The sequence below is a fragment of the Gossypium hirsutum genome, chromosome A09 (assembly GCF_007990345.1).
Source record: "Gossypium hirsutum isolate 1008001.06 chromosome A09, Gossypium_hirsutum_v2.1, whole genome shotgun sequence".
NCBI lineage: Eukaryota > Viridiplantae > Streptophyta > Magnoliopsida > Malvales > Malvaceae > Gossypium > Gossypium hirsutum.
In genome coordinates, this window is record NC_053432.1 from 43048070 (window position 1) to 43062362 (window position 14293).

Sequence of the window (14293 nt, forward strand, 5' to 3'; positions counted from 1 at the left end):
TCACGATTGTACGAACGATGCAGCCCTGTGCAAAACTTACCACATAACATACATTTTAGCCGTGTGGGCCTACAAGCCCATTGGGCCCACAGGGCTCAGTCTAGCCCAAAGTGGCCTAGAACCACCTATGCCATGTACGCGACATGACAAGCCCAACCATATTCCACCTAGCGGGCCCAATGGGTTGTGGCCCAAGTGACCCACTACGGCCTAAGCCCACGAATTCGTTCATGGTGGCCTTCCTCGTCGTACATCCACATTCTATGAACTCGATCCACCACACACGTGATCGCACACTCGCGTGGCATCATATGCCATATTTTCTGCTTTTCGGCATTTTGCAGATCTACTGTCATAGATTTTGGTGTACAGTTACACACCTTGCTAACGAAAAGGCGCAAAAGCCCTCGAGCACAAAACCTTCATTGAACGAGCGTGGTCTAGCCTACTAAAACTATTGACAAAATCGGATAACAGCCCCTTGATAAATATCTGCATTCAAATGGACCTATTAACCATTACCATATGCGCAAGTAACTTGAACCAAGTGCAAAGCAACATACTGAAATGTGTTACTACGAAAGGCTAAAAGAGGTATTCGACCTGCAATGGCACACCTAAAAGTATACCCTTAAATTGAGGGACCAGATGGGACAATCGTTCCCCTATCAAAATTGACATAGAGAAGAAGTTGTCCAAAGAAGGCAATAACAACTGATATAGAGAGACACAGAGTAAGGTTACTACACGGCTAGATTAAAGAGCACTTACCCAGTCAAGACAACCATGAGGGGGGTATGAAGAATTCGGCCAGTATCATAGAAGTAAGAGCAGACGATAGGGGGTATTCAGCCAGTGTTGAAAGAGAGAAAAGAGAATCGGCACTAAAAGAGAGAAAGAAAGATTACAAAAAAATTGAAAGAAATAGAGAGGGAGAGAAGCCAAGAATCGACAAAGAGAAGAAGAGGGAACAAGTAGAAAAAGAGGTCAAGGAATGTTTGCCAAAACCAAACCCAAAAGTACTAAGGAAACCGGCCTAAGCACAAAATGATAAGAGGAGAAAGGAAAAATGTAACAAACCAGAATCAAAAACGTACCCAAACAAAATAATTGCAGTTATTCAGCTTTGGAAAACAAAGAGTAGAAAGAACCTCAATGAAAAAAGGTGAAAACCGAAAATGAGGAGAAAAAGGCTTGAAACATCAGAAAAAAGAAAACCAAGAGACGCCCAAATGACCCTTAACGAACACGGCTCCAAGAAGAAATGCCCAAAATCGTTTTCCCCCAATGCCTAAAGACAAAATTTGGCACAACACTCTCCTCCCCTTCAAATTTCCTATTTTTCCTCCATAAATCACTCCATAATCCATTCCCTAATTTCCTTTTCAACCCCTTCCTTAATTTACTCCTCCAACAACCCATTCAAACTTAGAGTCCCCACCTAACTCAAATACCAGTGGTCCCATGTAGCAAAAAAATAAGTCGTTTTGTGATAAAAATCACAGACCACAAGGTTACTTTACATGCCACCTTGCCACCACACCACAGGCTCCTTTTGTGATAAAAATCGTTCATAATTAATTATAAGACCTATGTGCTAGTGTTCAGATTCGCTTAAGAGGAAAAACTAATTTTTTTCTAGAGCTTAGCCACTGGATAAAGCATTTGTTTGTGTCATTTCTTGCACAACTAACTTCTTACGTCAAGTGTAACACCCCTAACCCGTAACCAACACCAGATTAGGGTTACGAGGCATTACCAGACAAATAGAACATTTCAGACCAATTCAGAATCACAGATATCATATATTATTAATACAGAAACATTTATTGCCAATTTATTTATCAATATTATCTACGAGACCTAAATAATACATTTAAGGAAAGATCAGAACTAAACCAAACCTATTCAAAATTTTCAGAAAAATAACAAATTCTTTCAAAATGTTAAAGTCACATGCCCGTGTGACTTGGCCGTGTGTCATACACGGGCACTAGACATGCCCATGTGAACTAGCAGTGCCAAAAAAAAGGGTCCTATACTAACTTTTTCACACGACCAATAGGCACGCCTGTGAACTATGGCCGTGTGATACTTAGCAAGCTACTGACTTTAGCCCACGGCCATATGACACGGCCACAAGGCATGCCCGTGTCCCCTGAATGTGTGGCACAATGCAGGCTTGGTTTAAGCCAGCTTGCCACCCCATTATGAGTCAACCTGCAAACAAGGAATCAAGCATATATGTACAACCCAATAAACCATTCTTATACCATGAACTCACCAAAATTACCTTCTCCTTTACCCGATTAAGACATACCATAATTGCAAATTAACATCACATATCATAAGCCACTATCAAATATGAGTTCAAACACAAATTAGCCAAATTTCATGGCTAACTATATACATCACAAAACTTACTTCCCAACTACTAGCCTATACATGCCATACTTCAAATATTTACATTTTGAAAAGTACCAAAATGAGATCGATAGTGTGGTGACGATCCTCGACTATCTCCGAGCCTTCAGTAGCTACGATAACTATAAAACAGACAGTAATCACACAGGGTAAGCTTTCAAAAGCTTAGTAAGCTCGTACTCAAAACATTCATAGTATATGAACATAAAATGACAACCTATGAGTATTTGCACAATTTCAAACCATATAACTATATCAACTCAATGAGATTCATATACATAACATCATCTACCACTTAGGCATTATACATACTTGAAGCTTCCCGTACTTATTCACTTTTGTACTCACCTCATGTTGAATGTTATAAGACTTTCTGTAAGTTATTCGTATTTTATACATCAGCACACTTAGTGCTATAAGGTTAGCCGAAGCTAAATATTTCCACACACTTAGTGCCATCTCAAATAACCGAGACTAATTCGGTATCGCACACTTAGTGGCCAAGCTAGTTTAAATCGCACACTTAGTGCCAAAACTTTCCTTTCATCTCCATATTATCCAATTCAATTATATACAACCTTTGCATAATAAAGACATCACAACATACTTAACATTATATTTTAAGTATGAACTTACCCCGTACTCGCAATTTGTCGACTCGGACTATCTACTCGATAACCTTCGACTTTCCTCGATCTATGTCCGAATTCCTCCTTTCTTGATCTATAGGTTTTCAAAATTAGCACTTTTATTCACCAATTAATACAATTCCATCTATAAACACTTATTTAGGGCATCTTACTATTTAGCCCTCATATTTTTACATTTTGACACTTCAGTCCCTAATTCACAAAATCACAAAATACACATAATTTGCATATACTTATGCTTGGCCGAATTCTTCTAGTACTCATACTAGTCCACACATTTCATTTATTTCACATTTTAGTCCCGCAAAATAACATTTTCACAAATTAGCCCAATTTACTCAAATCCAACTAAAATCCAAAGACAAAACATGTAAACTCAACATCAAGCTTTCATATTTCACCATTTAACAACACAAAACTCATGAATTCATCCATGACACATTTTCAAATCATCAACAAAATCAAAAATTGAGGCATGGGCTTTACAGTACACTTAACAACGATTTCAAAAACGTAGAAATTATCAAAAACCAAAGTAAAAACATACCCAAATTAAGCTTCTAATGTGCCGAAACCTAAAAGCCTTTATTCTTTCTTTTTGTTCTTCAATTTCGGTGGATGAACACATATATGACATGATTTTCTAATTTGTTTTCATATAAATTACTTTAATAAACATTTTCCCATTTTCCCCTTTTATAAACAATTATAAATTCACCTAACACATGCCCTTATAAGTCCATTCAAACTTCCAGTGGTCAAATAACCACGTAAGGACCTTTTTGTAAATGAAGCACACAAACAGTTAAATTTTTGCATGAGACTTTCACACATGTCAATTCACTTATCAAATACACGAAAATTAATATTAAAATATTTTTCTAACTCAAATTTGTGGTCTCAAAACCACTATTTCAACTAGGGTCAAAATCGAGCTATTACAATTCTCCCCCTTAAGGATTTTCGTCCCCAAAAATCTTACCGTTAAACAGATTTGGATATTGTTGTTTCATAGCATCTTCAAGTTCCCACGTGGCCTCTTCAATACCGTGCCGATGCCACATCACTTTAACTAATGGAATTTTCTTATTACATAACTCTTTAACCTCTCGATCTAAGATTCGGATCGACTTTTCTTCACAGGGCATATTAGACCGACTTTCAATCTCAGATGAAGGAATTACATACGAAGGATCAGATCTGTTCCGTTGAAGCATCGATACATTAAACACATTATGTATCTTTTCTAACTTAGATGGCAACAACAATCTATATGTAACCGGCCCAGTACACTCGAAATTTCATACGGGCCGATAAATCTTGGACTCAATTTGCCTTTTTTACCAAATCGAAGCAGTTTCTTCTACGGAGACACTTTCAAAAATGCTTTCTCACTAATATCAAACTCAATATCTTTTCTTTTCAAATCTGCATATGATTTCTGTCAATCAGAAGCTGCTTTCAAACTATCTCGGATCACTTTCACTTTCTGTTCAGTTTCTTTTATCAAATCAACCCCGTGAATCTTAATTTTGCTGAGCTCTGTCCAATATAAAGGTGTACGGCATATACGACCGTATAAAGCTTTGTATGGTGTCATTTTGATGCTCGACTGAAAATTGTTATTATAAGCGAATTCAATCAAAGGTAAATATTGTTCCCACGTACCTTCAAACTCGAGAATGCAACATCTCAACATATCCTCAAGTATCTGAATAATCCGCTCAGATTGACCATCCGTTTGTGGATGAAAAGTAGTGCTAAAATGCAGTTTAGTACCCAGAGGATCTTGTAACTTCTTCCAAAATCGTGACGAGAATCTCGGATCTCTGTCTGACACTATAGACAATGGCACACCATGCAATCTTACTATATCAAAAATGTATAATTCAGCTAATCTACCAAGCAAATAATCAGATTGAGCCGAAATAAAATGAGCTAATTTCGTCAAACGATCAACTACAACCCAAATGGCATCTTTCTTTCTCAGAGATAGAGGTAAACCCGACACAAAGTCCATGGTCACTTGATCCTATTTCCACTCCGGAATCATAATCGGTTGTAATAACCTAGATGGCACCTGATGCTCAACTTTAACTTACTGACTGATTAAACATCTCGAAACAAAGTCAGAAATATCTCTTTTCATTCCAGACCACCAATAGTGTTGTTTCAAGTCATTATACATTTTTGTACTACCCGGATGCACAGATAACTGACTACTATGGGATTCACTCAGAATCATTTGAATTAACTCTAGATTTCTCAGAATACAAATTCGATCTCTAAATCTTAAACAATTATCTTCATCAACTCTAAATTCTGAATCAATCTCTACATCACACTGAGCTCGTTTAGCCAGAATCTCATTATCAATCTTCTGAGCTTAGATAATCTGCTATAAGAATAAGGGTCTCGCTTTCAATTCAACTAAAACTGAACCATCATCAGACATAACTAAATGAGCATTCTTCGCACACAAAGCAAATAATGATTTTAAACTCAAAGTATCTACAACAACATTTGCTTTTCCCGGGTGATAATCAATCACAAGTTCATAGTCTTTCAACAATTCTAACCATCTTCTCTGTCGCAAATTCAAATCTTTCTAACTCATCAAATACTTGAAACTTTTATGATCAGAAAACACATGACATTTCTCACCAAACAGATAGTGACGCCAAATCTGTAAAGCAAACACAATAGCAGCTAACTCGAGGTCGTGAGTCGGATAATTCTTCTCATGTGGCTTCAACTGTCTCGAAGCATAAGCAATAACTTTTCCTTCTTGCATTAATACTCAACTGAGTCCTTTCAATGAAGCATCACTGTAAACAACAAATTCTTTACCTAATTCAGATTGTACCAAAATCGGAGCTTCAGTCAACACAGTTTTCAACTGATCAAAGCTATTTTAACATTTTTCAGACCACTCAAACTTCACATCTTTCTGAAGAAATTTTTTTAATGGAGTCGTAATCATCGAGAAACCTTTTACGAATCTTTTATAGTATCCAGCAAGTCCAGAAAACTACAGACTTTAGAAACATTTCTCGGAGTCTTCCAATCTAGAATAGCTCAAATCTTACTCGAATCAACTCGGATATCGGAAGTTGATACAATATGACCCAGAAAACCCACTTCTTGTAACCAAATCTCGCATTTACTGAACTTTGAATATAACCGTTTATCTCGCAAAGTCTTTAACACTATTCTCAGATGTTCGGCAGGTTTGGATTCGTCACGTGAGTAAATCAATATGTCATCAATGAAGATTATAACAAATTGATCTAAATATAGTTTGAAAATTCTATTCATCAAATCCATAAAGATAGCAGGTGCATTAGTCAATCCGAAAGGCATAACTAAAAATTCATAATGGTCGTACCTTGTTCTGAAAGCAGTCTTCGAAATATCTGAATCTTTCACTCGTAGCTGATAATAACTCGATCTCAAATCTATTTTTGAAAACACAGTAGCTCCTTTCAACTGATCAAACAAATCATCAATTCAGGGCAAAGGATACTTATTCATGATAGTCACTTTATTCAACTGACGATAATCTATACACATTCTCAACGTACCGTCTTTCTTTTTCACAAATAAAATCGGAGCACCCCAAGGTGAGAAACTCGATCTAGCAAATCCTCGATCGGTCAATTCTTGCAATTGAGACTTTAATTTTTTTAACTCGATTGGAGCCATTCTATATAGAGCTATCGAAATTGGAGTAGTACCAGGTATCAATTCTATGCCAAATTCTACCTCTCTAACTAGAGGTAATCCTAGAAGTTTTTCAAGAAACACATCAGGAAACTCACAGATAACAGGTACAGATTCAACTTTCTTTTTTGACACTTTCGAATCAATCACATAAGCAAAGTAGGCTTCACAACCCTTTCTTACAATACTCAAAGCTTTCATCGAAGATATTACAGTAGGCAATCCATTCAAATCATTAGATTCAATTCTGACTATTTCATCATTCTTGCATCTCAAATCAATAGTTTTCCGTTTACAGTTCACCACAACATCATGCAAAGTTAACCAATCCATTCCCAGAATAATATCAAACTCATCAAAAGGTAATAGCATCAAATCAGCCAGAAAATAATTGTCTCGAAACATTAACGGACAATTCCTGTAGACTTTATCAACCAAGACACATCTACCTAGGGGGTTTGAAACTCTAATTACAAATTCAGTAGACTCTACAGACAAAGTCTTACTATTCACTAAGTTCATACATATATACGAATGTGTTGATCCAGGATCTATCAAAGCAATCACATAAGTATCACAGAGAGTAAATGTACCCGTAATCACATCTGGCGATGAAGCTTCTTTACGAGCTCGAATAGCATACGCTCTAGCAGGTGCACGAGCCTCAGATCTAACAGCTATGTCTTTCGTTCCTCTTTGACTACCGCTTACATTTCCTGTATTTCTGGGAGGTCTACCACGAGAAACATTACCACTCTGTCTCAGATTCTAAACATTATCTTTTTCGGCTAAATCTGGGCAGTCTTTAATAAAATGGTTTCTCGAACCACAACTATAACAAGCTCGATTATTACTTTTTCCCCAGAATTCACCAAAGTTTCGTCTTCCACATTGCTCACATTCAGGCCTTTCATTCTTTGCATTATTAACACTAGCAATAGACGTGGCTGAAGATTTGTAATTCGATTGCAATCTAACATGGTCTCTATTTGAATACCCCACACTAGCCTTTGAATGACTGCTATCATCTCTAAACTTCTTGGATCCAGATTGAAATTATTTACCTGATGATCTCTTTCGTACATCTCTAGCTTCAAAATCAGCCTTTCTTTTCTATTTTCGAAGATCTTTCGCTTTACATGCTCGTTCAACAAGCACCACGAATTCTTTGATTTTTAGAATACCAACTAGCAGACGAATATTCTCATTCAAACCATCTTCAAATCTCTTGCACATTATTGCTTCAGAAGATACACATTCACAGGCATATTGACTCAACCTTACGAATTCCCGCTCGTATTCTGTAACAGAAATATGGCCTTGTTTAAGCTCGAGAAACTCTTTACGTTTCTGATCAATGAATCTCTAACTGATATATTTCTTTCAAAATTCAGATTGAAAGAAATCCCACGTAACTCGTTCACTCGGAACCACATATATTAAACTTTTCCACCAATGATATGCCGTATCTTTTAGAAGTGAAATGACACAATTAACACATTCCTCAAGACTCAGAGACATCTCATCAAACACTCTTATTGTATTTTCCAACCAGAATTTGGCTCTTTCAGCATCATCATTCGTTGTAGCTCGAAACTCTTCAACCCCATACTTCCTAATCTTATCAACCGGTGGTCTACTCAACTGTACTAGATTCACTCGTGACATATCAGGAGTTTGAGAAGGATTAACCGGGGGTAGAGGTTGTTGTACAGTCGGATTGGTACTAATGTATTAGGTGAACCATTCATTCATCATCTGATAGAAGGCTTGCTTAGCCTCACCATCACTGCTACTCATAGCCGGTCGGGAATCATCTTGCACCGTCCTTTGCACGAGAGCAGGCACATTGCTTTCAACATCGTCAGCTACAGCTCTATCAAGATCAATTTGCTATATAAAAGCACATTTCATTGTCATGATTCATCACACTATCATAGTTTCAGATATATGGCATGTATAGCTAGACTCACATACGCTATGGTAGTCCTAGAACTGACTAAACCATAGCTCTGATACCAACCAAATGTTACACCCCTAACCCGTAACCAACACCAGATTAAGGTTACGAGGCAATACCAGACAAACAGAACATTTCAGACCAATTCAGAATCACAGATATCATATATTATTAATACAGAAACATTTATTGCCAATTTATTTATCAATATGGTTTATGAGACCTAAAACATACATTTAAGGAAAGATCGAAACTAAACCGAACCTATTCAAAATTTACAGAACTTAACCAATTATTTCCTTATAATCATGGGCCTATAATTGTGATGTATGGAATGTGGTGAAAATGATTTGTGATATGTATGTTAAAATGAGGTTAATACAAAGAAAGTGTGAAAGAGTGAATTAGCAATAAAACTGTTTTGGACAATAGTAGTGACATGATTCTGAAAAATCACCAAAAATAGTAGAAATTGAATCCGAGACTGAACGAGATATCAAATTAAATATTAATGAGTCAATTTTCATATAAAAGAAACAGAGCAAGAAAAGAAGTTCTATATTTTGAGATATTTATGTTTTTGTGAGACTGGTTCAGAATGATTACATGATCCCCTATTCTGACTTTGGAAAATCACACAAATTTGGAGAAAAATAATTAGAGGCTCAAACTTATATTTTTAAAATACCTAATGAGTCTATTTTCAAGATAAATCAACAAAAACATTATCTGAGTTCTGTACTGTGAGATAATTAATTTTTAGTGAGAGAGGTTAGAACTGTCAGAAAGTGAAACTGGGGAAAATTTAATGAATAAACTGTACTAATTGGCTAAACCAAAAATTATGAAAATTTTATGGTAGAAAGATATGTGAGTCTAGTTTCAGGGGAAATTTACGGATCTTAATTTGGAGCTCTTTAGCTCGAGTTATAAATAAGTAAGTGACTATGATTCGTGTGGACAATTTGATGTGAGCATTTATTAGTAAATTGTGAAATCGTACTTACAAGAATGCTATATACATTAAGGATGTGGAATGGAGAGGAGGAGGGGGAAAATAAATATATGTGGAATACATGGAAACTATGGTATATGAAATATTGATATAATGAAATAAATGATATGTGTTTATAAGAAAACAGAAAGAGAATGATATGTATCATGACATTATATATATATATGACTAGTCTCAATGTAATGCTTGTTGGGCATGGAGTTGAATTGAAATGTTTCAGGCAAACATGTTATTCTCCGCATCTGAATTGTGGTATTTTATAAAGATATGATCTAGCTTTAAATATGAATGCTTGATGACTAAGCTGAAGATATTTGGTAAGATGATAATCTTGGTATAAATGTATAAGTGTGTAAGAGATTAAGGTTGACCAAAGCTTGGAAAATAGCCTAGGTATATCCCACACATGCAAAGACACGACCATGTGTCTCAGTCGTGTATGGAACATGACTTTGGGACACGGGTGTGTGGAACCTTAAAGCATGAAATTTCCAAGATTTTTGTAAGTTCTCGGTTTAGTCCCGAACCCTTTCTAAAGTATGTTTTGGGCTCCGTAGACTCAAATAAGGGACTATGTGTAAGTGAATGAACGTTTTCAAATTTGAATGAAATTTTATGGCCCGTATTTTAGTTTAGTGTTTGTATGTTTGTCTAGTAACACCTCATACATTATTCTGGCCTCGGGTAGGGGTAAGAGGTGTTACACCCACTGAACCATCACACCAATGTTAGCACCGGTTGCGGAACTAACTGAAATCGCAGCAAAGCTGCTAGCATATATGCAGCTCTAAGCCTTCAGTAGTGGTATTATAATTGGCACAAAGCCATCGATAACTGTATTATGTTTGGCACATAGCCTTCAGCGACGGTAATATAATCATCACACAGCCTTGGGTAAATATGATCGACACAGAGTCATCAATACGTATGTTAGGCACATAGCCACGGGTAAATATGTTTGGTACAAAGCCATAGTCAAGATGGCACAGAGCCATTTTTAGGTTGGCATAGAGCCATAATCAGAATACGCGGCTTTAAGCCGTCCGTCGATCCACAGTCGTCTCGTGCGACATGTGTAACATCCTAAAATTTAGGGTTTGTAACTTTTATCGGGTTTAACACAAATCGTGTAGGGTTGTGGTGGATTAATGTTTAGGGGCGTGCTTGGGGTGTCTAGGAAGGTCTGGGTTCAAGCCCTGGCCTTTGCAAAATTTTGTTTCTCTCTCTAAAAGAACCTGAGCGTTGGCACTTGGGCCTTATGAATTATTGTGGTTGCTTGTTATCACAAAAAGCCTGGTGGCTTTGTGGCTTGTAGCGTGTTTTGGCAGGTGAGGAGACTGGGGTTCGAATCCCATAGTGGGGAAAAGGTGTTAATTTTGCTGCTTGGGATAGCAAGAGTTAGTAGTGGGCTGAGACTCTATCGGATGGGAGTTTGAATGATAAGGGGAGAAAATCTGGGAGATTTTCATGGAATTTGAGGTGGGAAGGAGTTGTAGCCGTTTGGGAGTGTGTGAGGGTGCAATTTTGGCTAAGGGTTTGGGAAGTGTATTTTTGGCACTTGGGTAGTGAGTGAAAGTTGAAACCTCTTTTTGCTGCTATTCTTCTTTTCTCGTTTTGGTCTTTTTGGGTGTTAATTCCTCTGCCAACTCCTTTAGGTACCTTTAGGGAAGAGCCGAATTCTTGTTTCACTCTATGCCATTTGGCTAAAGTTTGTGCCTCTCTTTTCTGTTCTCTTCTAAGTTCTTGACCGAATATTACCCCAGGTTTTACCCAACACTGTGCCGAAATCCCATTCTTCTTCTTTTTCTTTTCCTTTCTCTCAAACCCTTCCGCTCTCTCGTCTCCTTTGCGTTTCTACTTTCAGAACCTTAGCCGAATATCTTTTGCTCATCTAGATCATCTTCTGTGTTAGCCGACTACCCCATTTTCTCTCTTTGTTAAATCTTTGTATTTCTTTAGTTATCTTTTTGATCTCTGCGACTGGCACCCTGTTAGTTTTGATTGAGTGAAGTCAGCGCCTCTCTATTGTGGTAAGAGTATCGTGTAGCTTGGGTTAATATTATTTCTTTTATTATTTACCTTAAGCCAAATTTTCCCTTTTTAAGTTTTCTGTGTTTGATGCATGGTGACCTTTATTCTTTGATGTATGTTCGCGGGGTTTAGCCATTACTGAAGGGCCGGAGGTGCGTAACGTTCTTGAGCCATCGGAACCCTGACTTCCAACACTTCGGTAGGCCAATTATCCCTTGATTTAAGAATTTTATGTTTTGGGGCTTTAGGCTATTTTCATCAATTAGTTGAATATGCTAAACTATTGTATGTGCAGTTGAGGGCCAAGATACGCAAGGGCGTTCCGAGTTGATCTAGACACTGTTGATCACCTTCCCTTAGATCGAGGTAAGTAGATGAGTGGGGTTAAGGTGGTTGTTGCGATTGATTGTAGTGGAGACTAACTGAATGATAGGTTGTTTGTAGGCTTTGGGTTTGTGGTGGTTTCCGTCACTTTCGCAAAACCAGGTGTGTAACTGTACATCACTGTTAATACTGTCCAAAAGCCAAAAGGTGTGTATTCACACCCCTATTTTACTGCAGAGCGGCAAAAGCCAAAAATCCAAAACGTCAATGTTTGTGAACTCACGAGGGTGTGAACGCTCACATGGTAAATCGAGCCCAAGTTGTGGGTGATAGACTATAGAGGCCGTCACGAGCATCCCCGTGGGCTAGGGCCGTTGTGGGCCTTGTTGGGCTGAGTAGGGAGCCTTAGGCCCATTCACACTGTTTTGGTCATATGGGTTTCCTGAGTCGTCGGGATGACTGTAGACCCTCCGAAGGGTCAAAAATTGTTTCCAAAACCCTAAAATTGGGTAAATGACCGAAATGCCCCTAAGGGGAAAAATTACCGTCTTACCCTCCTTTCTGACACAAAGATCGATACAATGCTAGGGGTAGGTGAGTGTTGTATGTACGACTCTTATATGATTGTTTTAGTATGACGTACTGCATACACGTGATATTTATGACACGACATCTGCATGGGGTTGGGTGTGTGGTATGGAGGAAGTACTGTACTGGTGACTATGTCACTATGATTATTACTGGTGGTTTACCATACTTACTGTTACCAGCAACTATGCTGCATTATTATTATTACTGGCAGCTTTGCTGCGATATTGGTGTGTTGGTTGGGTGGGTCGATTGATATCCCCACAGGTGTGTTGGTTGGTATGGGTGGTGTACTGGCTGGAATGGGATAGGTTACATTATGCATTTATACTGATACTGTATTGGGCTTAGGTCCACATTGCTACTGTTTGAGGGCTAAGGCCCAGACTGTACTATTACTGAATAAGGATTTTGGCCCAGATTGTTCTGATACTGTGTTATTCATTGTTTGGTTGTTATTGGGATTACACACTGAGTTTTTGTAAACTCACCCCGTTTCTAACTGTGCAAGTAATCCCTAAGCTTAGATGGTTTGGAGCTGCGAGGGACTCGTAGATGGCTACACTACTGTTTCTATTTCCTTTAATTGCAATTAGATTTCGTTTTGGGTTTTAATTTATGTAATAAGGCCGTTGGTGGGTTTTAAGTTTTAATTTGAATTGTGATTTCTTATACTAAACTGCTAGTCTAGGAAAACTCAAGTTTTCAAAATAGCATGATTTTCTAAGGAACACGAGCTTCCAACAACAAAGTTTTTAAAATGCTTTTGCGGTTTTAAATGAAGTAATATACCAAAGGCAAACAAATTGGTAAACATTTTGATGAGAACTTTAGTTAAATAATAATAAAAGGATTTAGATTCAATAATTGATTTTTACTGGAAAGATCAAATTTGAAAAACAATTTGATGTGACACGCCAGATTTGGCCGTAACGTCTAGGCCGGGTTTAGGGTGTTACATCCCGTACGACCTTAACATATGAATATTGGATCCACAGTCATCTTGTGTGACCCGTGCGACCCTATCAGAACAATACTTTCTCTTTATCAATGTCCCAACCCCATGCAATATGTCGTTTATATCATGCTCAATCATCACACGTGTATGCAGAATGGCCATGCTCAGTAACAATCATTTAAACATATATTAAAAGCATATCAGTTTTATAACCAAAGTCAAGTCAGTTAAAACACAATCATACAATCAAAGTCCAATTAGTCAAATTCATAGTCTAACCCAGTCATTTACCCACAAGGGCAAAATAGTTATTTTACCCTATAGGGGTATTTCAGTTATTTCGATAATTTTACAAATCGGGGGTATTTCTATAATTTTACAATCTAGTGGTATTTCGGTAATTTTAAAACTGAAGGTATTTCAGTAATTTTACAAACTGGGGGTATTTCGGTAATTTTACAAATCGGGGCTTTAATAACCCAAGAGAAGGTCCACCGTCACCTCGAGCGACTTAAGTAACCTAAACAAACACGCTCGTGTGGCATATTTAGCCTAAATTTAGATACGGCTATGTGTACACCATAGCCCAGTTCATTAATAGTCACTTGTCGTAGATTTTA